Source organism: Spinacia oleracea, unplaced genomic scaffold, assembly GCF_020520425.1.
Source record: "Spinacia oleracea cultivar Varoflay unplaced genomic scaffold, BTI_SOV_V1 SOVchr0_001, whole genome shotgun sequence".
Classification (NCBI taxonomy): domain Eukaryota; kingdom Viridiplantae; phylum Streptophyta; class Magnoliopsida; order Caryophyllales; family Amaranthaceae; genus Spinacia; species Spinacia oleracea.
The window spans coordinates 380,634-406,767 of NW_026614329.1; positions in this window are offsets into that span (position 1 = coordinate 380,634).

Genomic DNA, 26,134 nt, shown 5'->3' on the forward strand with positions numbered 1-26,134 from the left:
TGAGAGCTACTGCTTTGCGCGCTGGGGAACAAGCGAGGGCGCTGGCTCATTTTATTGCGCGTTCAATGGCATCCCAGCGAGGGATCTCTCGCCTGCAGCGAGGGATGTCCCGCTGCGCCACGGCTATGCTGCCCGTATCTCCTCGCGTTGCTCATTCCGTATGCGCCAGCCAGCCCGCCTCGCCCAGCATTCGTTGCTCGCAGCACCAACGAACGCTGGCTCGACGCCAGCGAGAGAGCTCGCGCAGTGCCAGCGAGCGCTGGCTCGATGCCAGCGAGAGGGCTCGCGCACCCCTCGCGCCCTGCCAGCCCGTAGCACCCGCTTTTCATCGTGCACGATCCTCGCTCCCACAAACAGCCCACCCACACCTCCTTTCACTCACACTCGCCTCTCTCTCAACCTCACTATCCAACACTCTCCATCTCCATCACCCACCATCACCCCACTCACCAACATCCCACCGCCAGCCACCCACACAAACTACCGGCGGTCGGCGACCACCCCTGTTGCCGGCGCCGCCTTAGCCCAGCCACCCACCCTCAACAATCCTTCACCTTTTTCCCCACTTTAACACCATAAACCCTAGACTTAATCAATTTGGGGGTTTTTGTTTCTCATAATTGGAGTTCAAATTGGTTGAATTGTGCACTTCATAAGGGTCAAAGGAGGAGATTTACATCAATTTCATGCTCTATTCATCACCAAATTGGTAGTAAGATTCGAATTACTCCCTCTATTTTACTCTTTGACATTATTCAAGAATTTCTATGCTTATGGTTAAATTGAATTACATGAATTACTTGATTGTCAATTGAAATTGATTGAGGGACAAATTGCTTCATTGTGAATTCTGGTTTTCATTGATTTGATTGTTGCTTGGAGTACCGGAGTTTTGATTTACTTGGATTGTTGGCATTGTTGATTGTGGTGACACTTATCACAGATTTCATACACCATGACACCACCAAGACGCTCAAATCCTAAGCGCAATGCCACTAAACCAACTGCACCCAAACCTACAACATTCAAAAAGCCACCCACCCCAAAACCCCCACCACCAAAAGTCACCCCACCCATATTACCACCACCCTTACAAGCCCCCACACCCATAATACCACCACCACCACCACATCTAAATCCTGAGCTTCGCCAACAATCTTTGCTAGCCGCCTTGCACAAAAGACCGGTCCGTTCTACACTTTTCTACTCCATAGATGCGGCTACCAAATTGGGACTTCATTCTAGTATTGACGAACTTCTTTCTGGTTCGTCTTGGGAGAAATTTCTTGGTATTACTGAGCTTACTTTTGCAGATTGGACTTATGAATTCCTAGCTTCCTTTGAGTTTAAAGGAGATCCCTCCAAGATGTATTTTAAACTTGGTGGTGTAGCTCGTGAATTGACTGTCGATGAGGTAAATGATATATTTGGATGGGAGAAAGGATGCATAATTGATTCACACGGGTTTAACACCTTCTTGGATGACAAGATAGGTGAGGATGGTACACCTTGTGATCTCTCCCACTTTTGGTTTCGAATAACTGGAAAAAAGGATTGGAATCCCGGCCATAGCAAGTGTGGCTCGATCATCAATCCTTCCCTCAGATGACTCCATCGAGTGATTAAGAGTGTCTTCTACCCTAAAAAGGAGATGAATCAAGTCACCACATCTGACCTCAGACACTTATTGGCTTTCACTATTGAAAGGACCCCGGACTTTCCTACGATTGATTATGGTTCTTTCTTGGTCTCAGCTTTTCATACTGCTCGTAACAGAGATGTTGGAGATATCCATTGTGGCGGTTTTATCACTTGTATTGCCAAGCATTTTGGGCTGTCAACTGGGGGCAAGAAGCCGGTTTCATCGAAAAACTATTTGCTTGATATTAAGGCATTGGGTCGTTTTGGTTGGCTCAAGGAGACAGGAGATCGTTATATTTGGAACGTGAAACGAGGGGGACACCGCCTGGCCGACTCCCCTTATGCCTATCTCCCGTGTTCTCGAGCGGATCTCACTACCTTGGGATGTTTGACATTCTCACCTGACTTTCGACGATCGGGGAGCCGGACGGCAGACTCCGCGCGTCCACCCCCTGGACCCTCAGTGAGTCCTCCTGCGTCTCCCATTGCTGCTACCCTCGAGGGTCCGGCATCACCTACTCCTATTACTGGCTCTGTACCCCTTGAGCACCAGCTGGGAGCCTTTATTTCGCTTTGCGAAACTTTTCATACTGCTGTCTTTGAGCGTCTCTCTGCTCTTGACGACCAGGTTGCCTCTTTGCGACAGGATGTTTTCACCATTCTTGGACGGCTTCCAGCTCCTGCCCCGACTCTTGCTGAGTGAGTCGTTCCTTTTCTCTTTCCCTTGCATTACTATGTATTGTCGCAGTGGGGTCACTGCATCATTCTAGCTTGGGGGAGGGATATCCTATCCTTTACTGCTTTCTTAGTGTACTTTTTATCGTTTTCATAGGTTTTGTACGCTTTGTACCATCCACTGGGGGTGGGAGTTTACGTGCAACGAAAAAAAATGTACTGCTTTCCTAGTATTATTGATTAGTTTAGTTGTTTTTCTTTACTTGCATTACATTCATATTTCCTTATACCCTGCATAGTGAATTTGACTTTCAAACCATGTTCAGACTCTTTTTGACTCTTTGGAGCTTCTCTTGAATTTAGCTATGATTCTGAAATTCAGTCGGTTGTGCTATACATTGATAACTGCTTGGCATTGTGTGAACCAATTGAATGGTATGCGGTAAGATGTTGGTCTCGTATCAAGAATAGCTAGCCAATTATCTTGTAGGTCACCTTACTATGTGTTTGTGTGATTGATGTGACTTGTTATCGTATGATTTTGGCTTGAGATTCACTAGTAGTTTAGTTGCAACTCACACATGCCGCGTATGACAGAGGCCATTCTCTTAGGAAGCCTTCAGACGAATTTAGAAACATCAGTTCCTGCCTTTCATACCCATGTTGTAGCCTTGTCCGTTTATTCTTTTAACTCCACAAAATTGAGCCCTATTAGCCCCGTTGGTTACTTATCCCGAGTCTAGCTTGGGGGAGCTTCGGTGTTCGTAATGGTTTCGTCGATGTTGATTGATTGGCACACTAAGCCAATAGTTCGTAGTTCGAGGCTATGTTTGGATTTGTGGTTCGGAAATGGTGTATATTATTGTTGGCACCCAAGCTTGTAACAGTTAGAATTAGATTTATCTATGTACTTTCGATTTCATTCTTTAGTTTCATTTTCAAAAAAAAAAAAAAAAAAAAAAAAAAAAAAAAAAATAGAAAATTCAAAGAAAATTCAAAAATACGTTTTTCGTTTTTGTATATAGTTTGAAGGCAAGGAAAGGGGATTGAACAAAGATCATTGACATTATATTATGTTTTTCCCCTTGGTCATATATAACTTGGTTGATTGTTCGGGTTTCATGGTTCGACGGAGTTGGATTTTCGGCATTATCACGCCGACGCATATAGTTCACATTTGCTCCCCAAGTTGGACCTTACTCTCACTTTTTCCCAAATTATATCCTACCCTTCCTTTCCACCTAGCCCCATTACAAGCTTACTATAAAGACCTCTTGATCGGCATGTTTGTTTTGTGAATAAGCGAAAATTGTTTCTTGCTATTGTCATCTTACCCCGCGTTGCATCATATATTCATATTCTACAAAGTATGCGGCGAAGACTAGCTTGATTGAGAACGGTTTGTGGCTAAGCTTGGTTGTTTCAATTGTGGATCATGATGCTTTGTGGTTCTATTTGTATCCGAGCTAAATTTCCGTCTTAATAACTTTGTTTGATTGTTTGCCCGAGAGTTGAGTAGGTTTGTTCAGGTTCAATGAAAGTCATGTGCGTCTCATTTCTCTGTTTTCGGTCTAGTGTTGCTTGGGGACAAGCAACAGTTTAGCTTGGGGGAATTTGATGAATCATATTTATATAGGGTATTCTAGGCTCATTTAGGTTGCATTTCTAGGCATTCATCTCATTTTAGTTGCATTTAGAGTCATAATTGCATAAGTCGTCGTTATTGTACTCTATTACGCTCCGTTTGTGTTTTCTTTGATATTTCAGGTGATTTTACAATCATTTCATTGGGTGCTTTCGGAGTGTTTGGAGGTGGAACGAATGATCACCGGATGGTTTGAGTCGGAGACGAAGTGTTTGATCGGAGAATTGAGTTTTCCGGGGATGATTAACTCGATGTATCGCTTGTGCATAGCCTAGCAAGATCCCCCGTTGGCTCGCAAGATCCCTCGTTGGCTCGCAAGATCCCTCGTTGGCTCGCAAGATCCCTCGTTGGCTCGCAAGACATCTATCGTAGGCTCGCTACATTTATCGTTGGCTCGCTACATCTATCGTCGTGCCTCATCGCTTCATGGTTGCTTGCTTCACTAGGCCAGCGAGGGATGGCTCGCTAGCTCCCTCGCTGCCTCGTTGCTCGTCGCCTTGGCCTGCTATGCATCTCACTAGGCCAGCGAGGGATGGCTCGCTAGCTCCCTCGCTGCCTCGTTGCTCGTCGTCTTGTCTTGTTGCACTTCACTAGGCCAGCGAGGGATGGCTCGCTAGCTCCCTCGCTGCCTATAGCTTCGTCGCTTAGCTTGCTACACACACGCGCAGGGCAGGGAGGGATGGCTCGCTAGCTCCCTCGCTGCTCTACCTTCTTGCTAGTCGCTCATCATGATGCCAGCGAGGGATGGTGCGCGAGATCCCTCGCTGCCCATGCCTCGCCATCTATCTTCCCGTGTGCGCGGCTCGTGCTCGGGTTTGGCTGCCACATCATCGCTCCATCGACCAATCATCAACGACTTTTATTTTTTATTTTCATATTTATTTATTTATTTTATTTTAGAAAATAGGAGCATGTAAATACTCAAGGGAACTAATTTATTTCCCTCATGTTATTATTTCCTGAGAATTCTTTTAAACGCTCAGTTTTATTTCTCTCTCTACACATTATTGAGCCCTAGTTCATTCCATTCAATTAATCAATATAGAGGTATTTTTCATAATTTCTTTTGCTTTAATTTATTATTATTGTTTTCTTTCCTTAGTTTAATTTTTCCTTTGATTATGAAATTCATGTTTATTATTTCTATCATGTCTATTAATTCAATTATGAGCGAGTAGTCGTACTCTAGGGCTAAGTAAGGGAAGCCATGTTTATACCATGATTATTATGCATAAAGTTTGTTAATTTATAGATTATTGCTTGAGTATTCCGATTGATTTGTTTTAATTGTTGATTCATGTTATCGGCCAGTTTCATGAATTGATTATCTAGCTAATAGGAATTAGAATCGAAATATCGTATTTTTAGAGGCTTAGTGCAATCGGCAATTCTGATTATGTTAGCGACCGTACTGCATATGTTGAATTGAAAGTGTTAAGACCCGACCGTAGGATTAACATGTACTTTAATTACTCGGCTTAGTTTATTCATTTATGGATTGATTTGTGTTCTTGGATTGGTATAAGCATGGTGAACCGAACAGACGCCCTAGACCTTTTAATTCATTGATAATTTCACATTTACATTATTGCTTTAGCTTCATTAGTTAATAATATCCAAAATCAACTTTCGTTATTGAAATAGTTCGTATAATTGGACAAAAACTAATAGAACTTGTCTCCCTGTGGGATCGACCCGTATTTGCTAAGTATCTGCTAACAACAGACACCGTGCACTTGCGGTATCACTTTTTAATCTATCAGAGCCCGACACGGATTTTCCGGATGTCATCTTTATTACGGAGGAGCAACGAGCACGATTCATGCACCTCAAATTGAGGGAGGTAATCCCTACTCGCTTTATATGTCAAAAATCCTTGCATGAAATGGGAATTGAGCGTAATGTAAAACGTGTTTTTGTTGGTGTTGGTATGAGTAACATGTATAGTATGCTCCGTCTCACATTTAGACGGTTGACTCTAGAATTCTTGAGTAGTTTTAATGTGCGTAGGGATGGTTATCGAACCGTGTCATCGGTTCAATTTCGTGTGATGAATAGAACCTACACCATGAGCTTATCTGATTTTGGTAGGATTTTTGGATTATCTACCACATATAGTAGGAAACCTAAGGAGACACATAACAACTGCACCATGTGGGGAAAGCTTACGGGCAATGATAATCCCGGGAGTATGCAACATTTGCATGCTTCCAAGATACAACACCCGGTACCCATTGTCTTTTACAGGTTCCTAGGATTTACAATCTTTGGTAGGGATGAGACCCAAAACATTAGGAGTACGGAGCTAGAGATCCTAGGTGGCTACGTTTCAGAAGGAGAGGAGAGCTACAAAATGAACCTTGCACATCACATGGCCTCTCAATTTTACTCCATAGACACTTCCACACATACTACCAAAATTACCATTGGTGGGTTGATCACCCACATAGCCATGGCCACGGCCAACTTTACTGAGGCTAACCAGATTCCAGTTCTGGGTAGCAACTTGCTTGATTTGGCTTATTTTGCTGGACTCCGTAGGCTACAGGGGGAGCATGGGTTATTTAGGCCGGGAGCCATGTACTGGATGTTCGAGGGAAACAGGCTTTTCACCTTGCCTGGCCCTCAGGGCTGCACTAGTTTCAGACCCGGTCAGGCTCATTATCTATTTGTTGGATTTGAGCAAGAGCCTCAGCCTAACCCCCAGCCTCAGCCTGACCCTCAGCCAGAGCCCCATCAGTACCAGCCAGAGCCTCGCACCTACTTCAGGAGGGGGCGTCGAGACACGGGGAGGCCCCAGAGTGGCCCGGTAGTACATGAGGAGCAGGGGTCCATTGATGAGAGGTTGAGAAGACTTGAGCTCGGGTTCCGGGAGTTCGCAGCTGATCACCAGAGGACCATGTTCCCATTTTATGATCAGTATGCCAGGCAGGGCTATATTGCCCCAGATTACGAGCACCCTACCTGGTATACCTATCCCGCGGAGGGATATGGAGCTCCGGGTTCTATGGGCACCTTCACACCCACCCAGTACGGAGGGTGGGGAGCGGGTCCTAGTGGGCATGGTGGCCGAGATGATGGTGATGATGATGATGATGGCAGCAATGGCCGTCAATGATGGAGATGAGATCGAGTTGGTTCGACACCCTTGAGCCTATGAGGACATTGTCTGATTTGGTTTGGGGAGGGTTTCACATTACTTGTACACTGTAGGTATGTTTTTCTTTTCTTTTTGCATTTCTTTATTTTGGTGTGTTTAATGCTTTCTAGATTAGTTTATTGCTTTGAAAAAAAAATACAAAAATACGTTCCGATGAATACAATATCATGCTTCCCTGTGCCCCTTTGATTGAAAATTGTTTTGATTCTTGGTATTTGATGACGAGCAATGTAGATGTGTTAGCCATGATTTGATGTTCGATTGTTTTGATGCCTAAACATGAGTCAACTCCGACTAACTACTTGTGGACTTGGTGCTTGCCTAGTTGACTTGGTTAGGATGTTTGATAGCTTCCTGGTGTGCCATTGATTTTGAGTATTGGTTTGCAACTATTAGTAATGTTTTATGACTCATATACATGCACATTGTGGAGGACGAAGGCATTTTTCTATTTAGGTAGCCTTCAGATGAAATTAGATACGTTTGTTCCCTCTTTTTCTACCCATGTTGTGCTTGTGCCATTTATTCGGTGACTAACCACATTACAAGCCCGTAAATTCCCCATTGGTTACTAGTCCCAAGCCTAGCTTGGGGGAGCTAATAGTAGTGAGGTGAGGGAGTTGTAGTGTGGTACATTTTGAGCATATTGAGTATTGAAAAGGGAAGTTCTTCTTATCATGATTGTTGTTGAAAAAAAATGAAATGAAAAATGAATGAGATGAGGAGAATAAAAAAAAAAAATCGTGTGAAGGTTCCAAAAAAAAATTGAGATTGAGCAAGAAAAAAAAAAGAAGGAAAAATCGTATTCTCAAGAAAATTCAAAGCATTGTTTCACTCAAGTATTGTAATTTCGTATCTTTATGAGTGATTGATTTTAATTGTGAAAGAAAGGCAAGAAAGTATAGTGTGGTTTGTTTGTTGTTTCATCATGTGTTGAGTGGGAGAGTTGTGGTCATCATTTGTGGTTGATCATGGTTTTGCTAGGATTTATGCTCCCCAAAGCCAAGGCTTTAAGCTCACATTTTACCCAAATTTACCGCGCCCCTACCTAAGCCTATCATTACAAGCTTCGAAGACCTTCCGACCTTTGTGCATAGAGTCATATTAATGTGAAAGTAGTTGTTTATCAATGCAAGTTATGACATGACACATTCCGAGTCGACTACTAGGTTGAGTGCATGTTTTTCTAGACACACGAGTGTTGTGAGTTTGGGAGGGCATTGTACACATATATGTTGGGAGGGGAGCGAACGGGTACATTTTTTATCCGCCACATAAATGAGTGACGAGTGTGTGAGCACTAGTCTTGAATTCCATTGTACACTTGTGGTTCGCTTTGCGTGACGATTGTTGAGGTGGATTGGCGGTTGATTGAATTTGATTGGTTAACATTGATGCATGCTTGTTGGATTTTGCCTCGAATTATGTTTTTCATTTTGAATTATGTCGGGGGTGAAGTTGGTTTTGTGTTCATCGATGATTTCCTTGCTTAGGGACAAGCAAGGATCTAGCTTGGGGAGGTTTGATATGCATGTTTTATATAGTATCTTTACCCCCGTCCCTTAGTACTTTTATGTGTCAAACGTGCTCTTAGGAGCCGTTTCTAGTACTAATGTGTGTTATTGAGTGTGCCTTGAGTTTCAGGTTTGATTATGAGAAATTGGTCGTTTTAGACCCGTTTCATTGTTGATCTAGGCCACTATATGAGTCCGAGAAGTTCGGGACCTCCATCGTCGACTTTCGGGAGCCTTGGATGCTTATGGTTGAGCCCCGGGAGTTAGACTCAGTGATATGGGCGAGCTACATTGAAGATTGCAAATCGCCCTGGAAGCTGAGGGCGAAATGCAACCATCGGGCGGAATTATAGGCAATCTGGAATCATCAACGCGCGCCCGATCGGGCGCAGCTCGCCCGATCCGCATCGGGCGGTCAATCTGGAGGTTGTATGGAGAGTTCACAAACCGCCCGATCGGGCGGATTTTGGCCCGATCGGGCCGACTATCGAGTGGATCGCCCGATCGGGCGAAGCGACGCCCGATCGGGCGACGCCAACCCCCAGCACTTATGCGCGAGTTTTCTTTCCGTTTTTTGGGCTTTATTTTGGGCAAACTATATAAGCAAGCCTTAATTGTTTTTAGAGAATACTTTTATTTTTCTAGTATTGAAGCTTAGTATTATTTCCTTAGCCTAATTTTCTCTCTAGTTTATGCAAAAACACTTAGTTTAATTCTCAATAAAACTTCAAGCTTTCAATTCCCTTGTTCTTCAAATAAGTATTAATTCTTATTTCAATTCATTGTCTTGCTTTAATAATGCTTTCAATTATGATTATTGCTTTGTTAATTGTCAACATGCTTGAGTAGTTTAATTTCTAGGGTTGGGGATCCATGAATAATATGAAGGGATGATTGAATGATTATGATTGTTGGCATTGTAATTGATTCCTATTGATTGGTTTATTTCACTATACAATTAGATTTGCGCAGGTTTAATTGTGGTAGTTATGCAATGTCAAATTAAGATTTGAGAGATGCAATTTGATGTTTAGGCTTGTGTCAATAGGTAGAATTAGAGTTAATACGTAGCGAGAGCTCGTTAATTCTAAGTCTATGATTAGTATCGACTTGAGAGAGCATGCTAATCTAATTAATTACTTTGTTGATTATCATGATTGTTCAATGTCCTGGATTATTATTTGTTGGCAAACCTATACCCTAGATTCCTTAATATATTGATTCATTCTCGTTTAATATTCGTTCGTAGTCTTAGTACACAAACCATCAACCAACTTTGTTCACAATAGTCTAGATTAATTAATTGATAGTAGAAAGAACGCCTGTTTCCCTGTGGATTCGATCCTGACTTTCCTTGCTACCTAGCTAGTGGACCTTAGGTTATTTTTGATTAGGTAATACGACTTTAGCCTATCACCGTAAGCCAAAAATTTGTTTTATATATTTTTTTGAGTACATGTATTTTTTGGTTGTACGTATGTCTGAATACGTGTTGTACCCCCCAAGTGTTCGTTATTGTTCCGTGTATGTGCGGATAAAATGACGAGCACTTCTAGACAAATTTTAGCAAGCAGAGAGATTCAGCGCCCCGGCTGGGGCGCTAAAGATTTCGGCGCCCAGCTGTGGGCGCTGAAAATGACTTCTGAGCGGATCTTTTTGGTGCGCTAGGTGCTTCGTTTTTCTTTTTAGACTAACTTTAGAGGCGCTTTTGCAAAGTTTCTTTTTTATTATTCACATTTTATTATTTATTTTTGCAATTTTCATTTGTTTTCTTTTTTACTCGTGACTCAAGACGGTTTGAAAGATGGGTTGAATGAGATAGGATAATTTGTATAGGCATTGGTCAAGCATGAGGATTATATCTGCTACGACTCACAATTTGCAGCCTCAAGCTAGTGTCACGAGTTTACATCAATCAAGTCCAATGAGTAGTATGGGGACGGCTCAAGGGTATATCAACAGGATGTATCCACACAAGTTATATGGTCATTATGCTAATGGTGGTGTAAGAACAGGTTTTGGGCTTTGGAAATAATGGGTATGACGCACGTGTCAATGGCCGTGCGTGGTTTGCGGTTGATAACAAGTTCAAAAACAAGAGTTGAGGTAATGGTTTCTTGGGTTATGAGAACATGGATGGGTTAAATGAGCTGAACAGGGACCCCAGAGCGAAGGCGTCTAAGAGCATAAGGATTGGAAAGGGTAGACATCGTAGAATTTTATGATTTGGATTGGTGGACTCAATTCTTTTCCTTCGTTTACTTGGGTAGATTTCGCACTTTGGTAGGTACGGGCTAAGTATTTCATGGCTCTTTTCGCTCTCCCTTTTCTCTTTCTCTTTTTCTCTTTTTGCTTGGGATTTCTCCCCAACATAAATCCTCCAATCAATTTTTTTGTTTGGGCTAAAAGGTAGATGGTTGTGGTCTTTGAGTCACGAGGCGAGACTGAGTGAGCCTCGTTTGGTAGGCCTATAATGGACCTTTAATTTTAGTGGGCCTAGGGTGGACCTTTAATTTTAGTAGGCCTAGGGTGGACCTTTTAAATTGTCTTACTTTGCAAGCGTATTTAGTCGTTTCTTAAAATGTGCAAGTAGCGTAGATTCAAAATGTTACTTTTACCTTATTGAAATTTAACGAAAGAATTACATCGAAAATAATTTTTTTTGCTTCTTTTCAGATTCCAGTTTTCGGGATTTAATTGGAAGTTGTGATTTAGACTCGAACTTTCATTAACTTTTCTGATTATAACCCGTGTATGAATACAAGGAGGTGGCCTAGACTCAAAATAATGACGTGGCGTAAGCCTATAATACTTGACTAAGCGATTCTCAGACTTAGGCTAATTGGACCATAACTTTCGTTGGTTGACTCTTCAGATTTTAACCCTTGGGTGTTCATTTGTCATGCGCCATTTTGCTTAATGTTGGCAAGGTAGTTAATTGGGGAGATCGAATTTTTATTTTTGCAAGGCTAGAATCATTAGTGCGGCTTCTCTCTTAGTGTGTATTGATTTACCCCAATGGTAGCCTTATGGCATGCCGATTTGGGTATTTTCATGGTTTGTCATGTTGCATTCATGGAAAATCTTTTAGTCCGTACTTAGGAGTATTTCAAGGAGCGAGTGGCTCGAGAGGACTATGATGGTCGTGACCCAATGTGATCATACGCCTTGAGGCCATTAATTTTTTCTTGCCAATGGTATTGATACCTTAGGTTCACTTTGGGGGTTGTGCGACTATGGGGGAATGATTTTCAGAATGTGACTGTTTCCATTTTGCAAATACTATAATGTATTCTTTTTATTGGTGAGAGAGAGTATTGAGACCGTAGATTCTTAGCAAGGGATGACAATTACATATGGGTGCTTATTGATTTAAATGTTAGGAAGGGAGACTCAATATGATTTAACCTTTTTACTTGCAGAACGACACCAAGCATTAGGACCGATTCTATGGATAAGACAACTAAGACTTAGGATTTAGATTGTACTTTGGCATAGCCTAGTCTAGACTCGGATTTTTTTTATTCGAACATTATTTTTCCTGAAAACTTCATTTGAACATTATTTTTTGAATACTTTGCCCATGTGACATTCAAGGTTATTTCAATTAGCATGTTCGGTCTTGGTGCCGAGCATTGTCGTCGTAGGAGGCCTAACAACAACGCAAAGAGTTATTCTTTTTTATGAGTCGCTTTTAGAATCGAGTGCTTTTTCATACGCCCTCGTAGCAATTTTTTTCACGAAAAGTTTTTTTTTGCTACGTATTTTCTTCACGCGTGGGCACCGAGGCTGTTGTGCGTGACCAAAAGGCCAGGCAGCAACTTCAGCGCCCAGGGTAGGGCGTGAGAAATTTCGGCGCCCAGCCAGGGGCGTTGAAAATGCGTCCCTGGCTGGTTCTCGTTTTCTGTTTGCGCCTACTTTTTGTTTATGCGACTTCGATTTTGCGTGCTTGCCTAATAACGTCCTTTACGCGTTACAGCGTTGTGGGATCCGTTACAGGCCATCCCGAGCGTCGCTTATTTTTGTGGCGATCGTTCGGGTTTGCGGAACACGTATTTCGGTATAACCCTTTGGAAAATTAGTCTATGAATGTTTGGAAAATTTTTAAGGTCGTTGGTTTTCTAGGATAGTTTGTCACACACAATCACATATTTCGCTACACATAACTAACATTCATTATGAGGCGATAATAACATGTCATGTAGTTTATGATAGGTTTCTATGGGTAGTTATTTGCGCCTGGATTGGTACCGCTTCTATCGTAGATCCAACACATGCCCCGGTCAAGGTAGTGTCTTCAACAGACCAATTTCGCTCAAGAGGCCAACCCGCAAGTGCAAGCCAAGGGGGCATGCAGGCGAGAGGGACCTAATGAGCGAGCGATTGGGTTCGGGATAGGTGCACTACCTGCACAAGTACCGAGTGGGCAACATGCGCGGCGTATGCACCCCCCTATTGGCGAAAAAAGGTATCCTTAGTCCCAACTCCCGAGGGAGCCGAGATTCGTTATGCTGTTCTGCCCGTTCACATTAATATGCTGATTTTCAGGTCGTCCCAACTTGATGGGGAAATAAACGCGGGGTAGGATCGTTTCACCCTTCGGCTATTTTGATTACCTACAAGCACGAGTATTTCCTTCACTATCCCCAGTGGAGTCGCCACTATGAGGGGGTCGAAAAAGCACGAGGCTAATGCGTGACCTCGTCCCTCGTGGGTGTGACGATTCTTTTTATTCAATCAAGTGTAATTGGATTTCCTGTGAGTATACACCCAATTGACTAGTAATATAGGAGTCGCCATTCAGATTTTAACGACAATGAGAAAAACTGACAAAACCCGGTTATCGTGACATAAAAGGAGTGCAATTATGTTTGACCACGACGGCCGTAGGTTCCCTTGTGATCCCTGGTCTGGGGATCTCTCAACATTCATCCGCAAGGTAGAGATTGAGGGTTCGGGGGACTGTAACTACCGAGAGGAGTACTCGCTCTTCGATAACTCCAGAGGCAGGATATCCTTACTAGCTCAGCATAAATAATTGAAGGGACATGCGTTAACTATTAAACTAATCTGAGTTGATTTTAGCAATATGCAACATATAATACTAGATCGATCGCGATTATCTGATTTAAATAACATTAAGGGACCTAGCATGATAATCCAATTTCCCAAAAATATTATATTTGTTAGGCGTGATAGAACAATCAGATTTAGTTAGTTTAACAGTTCATAAAAAGGGCGAGGAAAGCAATTAAATCATCGAAAAGGGACACATTACGACGCACCCTTGAGAGGTGCGTCACGGTTCTCAGGAAACTAACCACTTTGACTTTGCTATTTCTCCTTTTTATTTAACGAATCTCAAATTATGGGACAGGATACGTTCTGTTCGATTTATGGATCGATTGCGACAGAACGCGTGAACAATTTCGCAGCGTGAGGCTTAGGCTAAGGGTTGGAGTCAATACTCAGAATATGAATTGTGTCTTGTTGTGATTTCACGTCGAACTTGGGCTATATTTATAGAAAAGAGTTCGTGGAAAGATAGAATTGTAGAACTCTAATCCTCGAGGAATTAGGAAAAAACACGTCCCAGGTATTTTCAGCGCCCAGGCCTGGGCGCCGAAGATTTCGGCGCCCAGAGCCAGGCGTTGAAAATAGGATCTGGGCTGTTTTTCTTAGTCAGATTCGGATTCCTAGAATCCGGAGTATTTGAGATTTAATTGAGTCTTTTAGTGCGTATTAACCTTGTGACGGGATGCGTCTGGGCCCGTTACGAACTCTAAGCTCGTTAGGATTTTAATTAATACGTGACTCTTATTTTCGAATCGTATTAGGAATAGGATTATCTCGCAATTTCTATCTTATTTAGGATTTATGTTGGAGTACAACACCTAATTCTGACAGGTTTCTATCTTTTATGACTTGCCACTTTTAACAACTACCCATTACGGCAGTTACTATTTTTAGCAGGTTTCCATAAATAGCAGGTTTCAGATGAAATGAAAAGGGGAATTGAGATTCGTTATTTTATAGGAGATGTGTTGTCAAGTGGAGATTTACGCTTTCATCATCGAACCTTCCCTTTCGGGAATGGGGACAAATGTAGGTGTCTACAGAGAGAAGTTAGTTACTCCCCACTGATTGTGGAAATTCGTTGTTTATTTTACATGTTCTTTTCCTAGCTTATTTGGGCTTAGTCATGGGCTTCGAGTGAGAATAAAACAAATGGAGTTTATTTTATTTTAAACTTTCTACTTTTGTTTTGAGGCTATGTTGTACCTCATTTGAAATATTTATTTTAATTACATTTTTTTTTATTTTGTTGGTTTAACAATTTAGTGTTTAAACCCCTTCTTTATTTTAGTAGTGACAAACCCAGAAGACGGTGTTTCGCCACCGTCAATATAAATAGCACTTTAATTCCTTATTTTCTCTTTTAGAATTTCTGGGTTGTTACATATTATTTGTCGTTGCCCTCTGGGCCAGTTTTGGAACTGGAAGAGTGTTTACATCTTCCAAGTCTTACTAAAAACATCATTTATGTTTCTTGCTTAGATGCTAAGGGATTTACCTTTTTAATAAAAGCCAATAGTTGCTCGTTTTATTTTAAAGAGATGTTTTATGGGTCTGCTAGATTAGTCAATGGACTTTATTTACTAGATCACGACAAACAAGATTATAACATAAATACCAAAAAGGCCAAAAAGAATGATTCAGATCTCACCTATCTGTGACATTGTCGATTAGGCCATATTAACATGAAACGCATAGAAAGACTTCAAAAGGAAGGAATTCTATAACCATTTGACTTAGAGGATTATGGTAAATGCAAATCATGCTTACTTGGTAAAATGAAAAAAAGCAACATAACCTTTCTCTAAAGTTGGAGAAAGAGCAACTGACCTATTGGGTTTAATCCATACAGATGTGGGTGGACCAATGAGTTCAAATGCTAGAGGTGGTTTCAGCTACTTTATCACTTTCACTGATGACTTCAGTAGATATGGTTATGTCTACCTAATGAAGCATAAGTCTGAATCCTTTGACAAATTCAAGGAATTTCAGAGTTAAGTAGAGAATCAGTTAGGCAAGAAGATTAAGGCACTGCGGTCTGATAGAGGCGGTGAATATCTGAGCTATGAATTTGATGACCATCTGAAAGAATGTGGATTCTGCCAGAATTGACTCCTCTCAGAATTGACACAGCCTATGGGTTTTGAGGATCCAAAGAATGCTAAAAAGGTATGCAAGCTTAAGAAATCCATTTATGGATTGAAGCAAGCATCAAGGAGCTGGAATATACGTTTTGATGAAGCAGTCAGTTGTTAGGTTATGATACATATGAATAAACATAAATCATGCGGAAAAACCATAATGCCAGGAAACATATTATTTACACATAATCATTTAGCATAATTCAGATGCATACACTTTGTAGCGTGCCCTCCCTAGCTGCGCCCGAACCGAACAAGAACAAGTCTTTAGGACTCCAAGTGTCGTCCCTCCGTAGATAGTCCACAGCACGTCCGGATCCGCCTTAAGATTGACCAACTAGAATCGCCTTTAAGGTACTATAATTTTCGGCAATTATGGGCAAGAATGTGACTGAATTTTTGCTCTCAAAAATCACTTTGAATACTTCAAACCTCGTTATAAATTGTGAACCCAGGCCACATATTTATAGGGGTATGGAAAGAGAATTTGAATCCTACTAGGATACGAATTAATTAAATTAGAATCCTAGTAGAACTCTTATTTAATTAATTTATCTTTTAGGATTAGGAATTTAATCATTAAATGAATCCTATACGCTTTAGGTTTCGTATGTGAACACAAACACACACACGCACGCACAGCAGCCCACGAGGGGCGCCATGCGCGCGCGCGCGCAGCCCACGAGCACTCACAGCCCACTGCCACGAAGCCCACAAGCTGCCGCAGCCTTGGGCGCGCGCTGGGACTGCCTTGCGGTGGGCCTAGCGCAGCCTTGGCTGGTGCGTTGTGGCGCGCGTTTCTCTTGCTGGACGTGGGCCTGGCTTCGTGCTGGGCCTTCGTCTAGCAAGCTCGTCCGATGCTAATTCGTACGACGCGCTTCCGATTAATTTCCCGATTCCGGATTTCATTTCCGATACGAACAATATTTAACATTTCCGATTCCGGAATTAATTTCCGTTTCGAACAAATATTTAATATTTCCGTTTCCGGAATTATTTTCCGATTCCAATAATATTTCTGATTCAGACAATATTTTCGTTTCCGGCAATATTTCCGATTCCGGCAATATTTCCATTTCCATTAATATTTTCCGATGCGTACCATGTTTCCGTTTCCGGCAACATCTATGACTCGGATAATATTTATATTTCCGATACGATTCATATTTCCGTTTCCGGCAATATCATCGTTTCCGGAGTATTTATTTCTTGCTTGTGAGGATCTCAGCTCCCACTGAAACCAAGATCCGTCGATTTCGAATATCCATAGATGGAGTATTTAATGCCATTAAATACTTGATCCGTTTACGTACTATTTGTGTGACCCTACGGGTTCAGTCAAGAGTAAGCTGTGGATTAATATTATTAATTCCACTTGAACTGAAGCGGCCTCTAGCTAGGCATTCAGCTCACTTGATCTCACTGAATTATTAACTTGTTAATTAATACTGAACCGCATTTATTAGACTTAATATTATATGCATACTTGGACCAAGGGCACTATTTCCTTCAGTCTCCCACTTGTCCTTAGGGATAAGTGTGCATTTCCTAATTCCTTTGTCGCTCGATGCTTGCTCTTGAACATAAGGTAAGAGTCGTCATCCTTATTATGTCCAGAGGTGTTTCTCGGTTTCAGAGTTCAACTGATCAAATAAACAGATAATCATAGCCTATGATTCATCCGAGCACGGCCATGCATTTTACAGTTTCTAGCTCTCCGAGTGGCCTTGTACAACTTTTAACTACTCATCCCGATTTATGGGAGGACAATCCCAATCTTGTGATCTTGAGATTAGACTTCGTTTGATAGGTGATTACCTGAGCGTTGCCTTTATAGCCTCCTTTTACGGTGCGACGGTTGGTCAACGTCAAAGTAACCAGTTCTCAAACAAGTAATCTCAAATCACTCAGGTATTGAGGATTTAGTGTCTAATAATTTGAATGAAATTTACTTATGACAGATTTTCATCTCTTACAGTAAAGTTTCATAGGTCTGTCCGATACTAGTCTTCCCAAAGTAAGTATCTATGCAAATGATTACGACATTGCCATGTCCACATAGTTCAAGAAACAGAACTACTAGTCATCTTGCATTCTAGTCGTCTAACGTTTTCTATGCGTCCATCTTTATAGAAAACTCCGACCAGGGACTATTTTCAACTTTTGACATTCAAGTTCACTTGATAGACATTTCTTAGTCACAGGACTGGTCCTGACAGTCTATCTTGAATATTTCGTCAAATTGAAGGGACTCATCATTTAATACTAAACCAAGATTAAATGGAATATGAAAATACATTTCATATATGATAAATGTTCAACCCCAATGTTTTACAACCATGGGCCTCAAACCCATCTTCTAGAACAGTTCATGGAATTCAAAGCTATGCTTGATTTCCAGTGCTACAATGTGAGTGTTGCTTCTCACTTGTTGCATAGGTTTAGTTATCATGCTTTGCCAATCTTAATATCCTTTTTCATCGAATGTTCTTCGAGATATGATGATAAGATCTTTTGAGTATGTTTATTTTGTGATCTAGTCTTTCTTGCTACAATAGTGGTTCTACGCATTTTGCAATGAAGAACCATTAAGTCAACAAACATGTGATTTTCCCAAGTTCAATGAAGAACTCATTAATATAAACAACTCTGTTTTATTGCTTCTTAGGCAATAAGTAATTTTACTTCAACTGTTTAGGTTGCTAGTGATGCTTTGTTTGGATTTACTTATCCAAGCAGTTCACAGATATGTGGAATACTTTCCAGCTGTATCTTAGAACATAGAAATTAATATTTTAATTTCCCACGCAACAACTCATGGTCTCCAATCCATGTTTCTATTTCAAAACACGATGATCTATAGCTCGTCCTTGCCAATGGTTAACTCCAAAGGGATCTTGATTGATCCTTTACCAGTGTTTATGCGTGTAGCATCAATATTTAGCATATCTTTATTTCCTTGAATCAGGAACTATTCCTATGTACCTTTTCAAGTACCATAAGTATTCTTGATCTCAATCTAGTTGATCTTCACTTAGATCAATAGAAATTGGTATATGTTCGTCATGCCTAAAGTCATACGATACGTTTTTGGCGATCCTTATATTATATCATACATGATAAATTCTTTTGCAGAATTATTCCCAATTGAATTCTATTCATGTAACTTTAGCCCATCTAGTTTCAGTAGATATTAATTCCAGCTAAATTCTTTGACATATAATATAGGTTAAGAATCTCATTTAGACTCTTTGATGTTTAACTTAGTAAATGCTTATACATAGTTCAAACATCCTTTACTTAGATTTATTCATATGGGTCGAATATTTCCAATGGAGTCTTTCGTGTTTGATTTAGTAAATGCCATTACTTAATCCAAAACAATATCATAAGATCTTTATAAATAGATCTTAATACCCAGTATGTACCAAGTTTCGCCTTGGTCCATCATTGATGAATAATTTCAAACCTAAGTCATTAGCATTTGAATGTTATTTCACAATAGAGAGATATGTGTGTGATACACATAGGACCAATTAAGTTTTTATGTACTCCCACTAAACTTCTTATATATCTATAAGAGTCATGTACATTTTATGAAACTAAAATACTTATTAGCTTCACCAAAATACATTTCTAATTCTCAATTGCTTGCTTAAATCTGTACTTAGATTTCATAAACTAGCTTTCCTTTTCAAGCATTTATTTGGATCCACAAATCCTATGACATACCATGTACATAGTTTATTCCAACATTTGATTGAGGAATACGTTTTGTCATCCAATTGCCATATGTACCAATATGCAATCATTGCTTGAATTATAGACTTAAGCATTACGATTTTGCATGAGGTTTTAACACAATCCACACCGTGAATTTGCTTGTAACCTTTAGCAACTAACCTAGCTTTGTGTGTGAACACAATTTCATGTTTGATGGTTTTTATCCTTAAAACAAACTTGCAACCAATAGGTGTGAAACTATTCTTGCAAATCAACAAAATTTCAATTTTGTCATCAAAACATTGAATATGTTTTTATGGCCTTTAACAAATTAAACATTAAGTCTATATACGGTCTCTAACCATTTTAGGGAATCTAGGTTTCGTCATAGCTTTCTTACAAGTCACAAACTCATTAATCTACATGATAATAGTTTGACTGTAAGTTGTAGGTTCCTTCACTATCTAATAGAAGAATTGCATAGTGACCTGAACTCCATGTTTCTTCACTATCTAATAGAAGAATCTCATAGTTTCAGTGAATTGAACTCTATGCCTACTAGGGTATAGAACATCAAACGATAGAATATCAATAGCCACTTGAAAGTCCTTTGAATATTCTGTTCTCCTTGAAGCACTTGTAAAGTCTTCTAAGAGATGTCTATTCTTTAAAAGCCACTTCTAAAGTCCTTAAAGAATACGTGTTCGGATTTTCTAAAGAACTTCGAAAAGCCTCTGGAATGTCCGTTTATGTTTGTTGTTCGCCTCAAAGACTTTCGAGGTCTATTTTCTCCCACTTGTCATTTTGGAAACGAATCTCCAAAAGGACATCATTTCGAGCAAACAAACATTATGTTCTCAAAAATTCGTGGTAGAAACAATACCCTTGTGTCTCATTTGAATAAATCACAATGAAACATATATCTATACTTGGGCCTTAGTTTGTCGAATAACAAACACTAAGCTCCCACTGAGTTTGGCAACTCTCTAGATATATATTATCGAAAAGATATTCTGAAATTACTTTTCAATAGCTTTGACGAATTTGGTTTAGTTTGGTGGTAGTTGAGCATTTTGTTTTAGAAAAGATAGGAAAAGTCTTTATGATTCATCATTGATCGAATCAAGTACTAATTGACTTCGATCATTCCAACTTAGATATGTCATATCTTATGGAGCTAGACTGTGAAAATTACAACACACAATCATTGATGATCATTCTTGACTTAAGTAATCATCAACATGATCTGACCTAGATCTTTATGATTCCTTGCCAAGTGGATTTTATAATTCTGAATCTTTGAACTAGCCAAACAGATTCAAACTTATATCACATTGAGTAAATAAACCTATATTCACTCAAATCTGTGTGAAATAATAAAGTCATAAAACCTTTCTTTAGCTTTGAACTCTATCGTCTAGGCGTTCTAACAATAGTTCATATCTTTTGTTACTTTCAACAAGTAAGACTAGTTGTCTTAAATTGATCTAGAAATCAATGAACTTTCAAGAGTCCATCAAAATAGAGCTTTTGAATGTTAACTTGTTGATATGGACTAAGCAGCAATGCCAAAGTTTAGTGGAACTCAAATCAAGGGGTTGATTTGAACCTAGTAAAGTTCTTATTGTTAAAGATTTGTTTGTTTTAATCAAGCATACTGACTCAACCCGTAAATGACCACTTCATTCAAATAAACAAACAAATAAGAATTGTTTTTGTTCTTCTGAATGTGAGTCTTTCTGTGTTTGAAAACAGAAATTCAGGTATGCTGATTATGGAACAAAATAGGCATTAAGTTCCAGCCTTTGAAAGGACTTAAAACAAACTAAATGACCCTACAACTAATGTAGCATTGCCATGCTTCATTTCCCACTTGTAGGTCATTAGTGTATCCTAGCTTCCATTGTTTGAGTTATTACCGAAGTAAGAACCTCAAGCGGTATATGATACCAAGGAAGTTTGATTGCTAGGTCACTGCTCTATAAACATAAACTTATAGGTAGAAACGAAATCGTAAAATTTCTTTCATTTGTTCCTTGCTTTCCTATTTCTTGTACCCTTTCTTATAGTCTTAAGAATTGTCTTCTTTAGTGTTGACTTTTATACTTTGTTAGACATGTTCAATGTCACTCCGACAAAGTTCTTACCATTTTATTTATGTTGAATATTTGCTTCAACTAGATGATCTTACCAGAAGCTTCTAAAGTTCTCTAAGCATCGATCTATTCGAATGTCTAGGGACTAGACTCATTCGAGAATTAAATGGAAAAAGATATTAGGTTGTTAACCATTGGTAAAGCTGAGCATTTAAACTCAATGCCTTATGATCTCAAAACTACATTATATTTTGAATTCACAAGCACCAATCGGTTTGCCTTTCGACTTTGATACTCGAAAACAACCATAAAAGTTGCTAAAAGAAACGTACATTTTAAATTGCTCATTTTCTCTCATTTCCGTGAATCGTTCTTGGATTCACTACCAATCGAGGAAATTTACTGTTACCTTTCTAAAAGGATTTATTGCAGTGCAAGATATTTAATTATAAACAATAATTAAAACATACATTGAAGCATGCAAAGTCTAAACATTTATCATGAGTAATAACTTGAAAATTAAAGCAATCATGCAATTTAAAAAGTTATTAGCATTTTATTCGATTTTATTGTTCCGGCAGGTGTGAATAAAATGATTCCAAGACCCTAAAACCATTGAAGAATTAAGCACATTATGTATTTTGACTCAATTCTAAAACATTTTAGGTAAGCAAAAGCCTTTTTCTAATAGTCTAGAAACTACTCTTGGTTGATAGGTACGTCTAAGAACTTATTAGGTAAACCTATCGATTTTGCCACGACTTAAAAGGACTCCTTACTTATATCGTTGAGTTTCACCAAAACTAACATGTACTAACAATTATTTGTGTACCTTACCCCTTTAGTATCGATAAGTAACACATCGCTATGGCGGAAAACTATTACTAAGATCGATGAAAAAGGATATCCAAGTAAGTGTTATTTTGGCATGGCACCTTTTAACTCAATTTTTAAGTTTGGAACTTAAGGCTCTTACTATGTTGGTTAGATTTTAAGTGAACTAAAATCCTTAATCATGCAACATAATCAAGCTTTGATCTCATGCATATTTAAGACATATTTAAAAGCAATAAATAACTTAAAGCATGCATAAGATAAATGTGATCTAGTATGGCCCGACTTCATCTTGAAGCTTCAACTTCAAAGTCCGTCTTGAAAATCTCCGTGGGAGGCGCCATTTTCTTCAAATAGGATAAGCTATAATTAAACTAATTACAACTATTTGATGGTACGCAGACCATATTTTAATTGAAAAACAAATTTGGTGCTTTAGACCAATTACATTCAAATTAATGGTACGCAGACCATATTTTCTATCCTATTTGGGCCATACTAGTCACTTCATATCCTGCAAAACAGTACATATACAATATATACCATTCACCCATTCATTATCATGAATGGCCCACATAATTGGTTAGTAAAACACGTTATGCATCACATAAATATTTGCAGCAATTAAACAAGGGCACCAATAATCTACCCATTATTCAGTCCTTATTAATTCTAATCAAGTTGTTTAACCTTAAAGGATTTGTAGACCTAATCAAGAGTTTATGACTACTCCCACTTACACCAATAAATTCATATGCTTTACTAATTTTAAACATAAAAATGTATTTCTAGTCTAACCGGAAACATACAAATTTAATTAAAATTTAAAGCTCACATAAATTTATAATTGAATCCACTTATTTAATATATTTTCAGTCAAATTTAAATTAATTCAAGGTTTAATTTTAGTAAAATAATTAGTATAAATTAAAATTTATAATAATTGTAATAATCAAAATTAAAATCCAAGAAAACAATTTAAATTATTAATTTTAAAATTAATTAAAATTACATGAACTGAAAATCTCAAATTAAAATTTAAAACGACTCAATCGAGACACGACGAGGCACTTGGGCTTGCGCCCTAACCCCATCGAGTGCACGAGGCTTAGCGCCCCTTGATTGTTCGTACAGCAACACGCAAGCAACCACACACAACGCAGCACTGCAGGCCACGCTGCGTGCGCGCTTGCTCGCTCGTCGCGCCTGCAAGCCACACGCAACGCAGCACTGTAGGCCACGCTGCGCGCGCCCGCTTGCTCGTCGCCTTGCGTCTGCTTGCTTGCTGGGCTTGGCAGCGCGCGCTGTGGCGCAGCACGCTTGCTGCCCACACGCGTCTGCCACTGGCTTGCACCTTGCCCTTCGCCCTTGCCCACCCGCCCACATGCGCACAGCACTCGACACAGGGCAGCGTGCTGCCTTGTGCTCGTGTGCCATGGCCCTTGCTCGTTGCATCGTACCGCATGGGCGACGAGCTCCCTTGCTCGTCGTCGCATGCCCGCGCTATACAACACCCCTTAAGGGTAACACGTAGCGTCCATTGCTTTGTGCGTGCAAGTTTCATGAGCGAATGGCATAAAAATTAAAACTTTTACTTCCAAAATTAATGACAAATTAATAAATCATATTAATTTCATAATTTTAGGGCGAAAATTCGAAAATTTATTAATCAATTATTTTCCGATTAACATGGATTCAAATCTAGGTCATAAAAATTTAAAATTTTATCATAAATTAACAATTTTTATGGTGGATTTTAATCATTGGTACCTAATTAAATTATTAATTAATCATGAAAATCAAATCAATTCTAAATTATTCGAATTTCATCAAATTAATCATAATTACAAATTAGGTTGTATAATTAACAAGTCTAGGCATTCATAATTGTTAAACATATACAGTAGGTCAATCAAAAACTCAAGATTTATCAACAAGAATCGCAAATACTTAATTTAACATCTTAAATTTACAAACTTTTGCGTTCGAAAAACTAAAACCTCCGAAAAGTCATAGTTAGGCTTCGAATTTGGGAATTCTGGGTTGGGCCGAAACGTACTATTTTTGTCAAAATTTTAGAATGCGTTTTACATGCGGAATTGACACAAAAATCATTCGATTTGGATGAGTAACGAAGAAACTGCCGAAAAACTGCGTACATATAATTAAATAAACGCAATTTGCAATTAATTACGAAAATTAATCACCCCTTTAATTCTTTGCAAATTTGTAAAATTTAACCATGTTCATGCAATTTAGATTATTAAAATAATAAGAGGCTTGTGATACCACTGTTAGGTTATGATACATATGAATAAACATAAATCATGCGGAAAAACCAAAATGCCAGGAAACATATTATTTACACATAATCATTTAGCATAATTCAGATGCATACACTTTGTAGTGTGCCCTCCCTAGCTGCGCCCGAACCGAACAAGAACAAGTCTTTAGGACTCCAAGTGTCGTCCCTCCGTAGATAGTCCACAGCACGTCCGGATCCGCCTTAAGATTGACCAACTAGAATCGCTCTTAAGGTACTATAATTTTCGGCAATTATGGGCAAGAATGTGACTGGATTTTTGCTCTCAAAAATCACTTTGAATGCTTCAAAACTCGTTATAAATTGTGAACCCAAGCCACATATTTATAGGGGTATGGAAAGAGAATTGGAATCCTACTAGGATACGAATTAATTAAATTAGAATCCTAGTAGAACTCTTATTTAATTAATTTATCTTTTAGGATTAGGAATTTAATCAATAAATGAATCCTATACGCTTTAGGTTTCGTATGTGAACACAAACACACACACGCACGCACAGCAGCCCACGAGGGGCGCCATGCGCGCGCGCGCGCATCCCACGAGCACTCGCAGCCCACTGCCACGAAGCCCACACGCTGCCGCAGCCTTGGGCGCGCGATGGGCCTGCCTTGCGGTGGGCCTAGCGCAGCCTTGGCTGGTGCGTTGTGGCGCGCGTTTCTCTTGCTGGACGTGGGCCTGGCTTCGTGCTGGGCCTTCGTCTAGCAAGCTCGTCCGATGCTAATTCGTACGACGCGCTTCCGATTAATTTCCCGATTCCGGATTTCATTTCCGATACGAACAATATTTAACATTTCCGATTCCGGAATTAATTTCCGTTTCGAACAAATATTTATTATTTCCGTTTCCGGAATTATTTTCCGATTCCGATAATATTTCCGATTCAGACAATATTTCCGTTTCCGGCAATATTTCCATTTCCATTAATATTTTCCGATACGTACCATGTTTTCGTTTCCGGCAACATCTACGACTTGGGTAATATTTATATTTCCGATACGATCCATATTTCCGTTTCCGGCAATATCATCGTTTCCGGAGTATTCATTTCTTGCTTGTGACGATCTCAGCTCCCACTGAAACCAAGATCCATCGATTCCGAATATTCATAGATGGAGTATTTAATGCCATTAAATACTTGATTTGTTTACGTACTATTTGTGTGACCCTACGGGTTCAGTCAAGAGTAAGCTGTGGATTAATATTATTAATTCCACTTGAACTGAAGCGGCCTCTAGCTAGGCATTCAGCTCACTTGATCTCACTAAATTATTAACTTGTTAATTAATACTGAACCGCATTTATT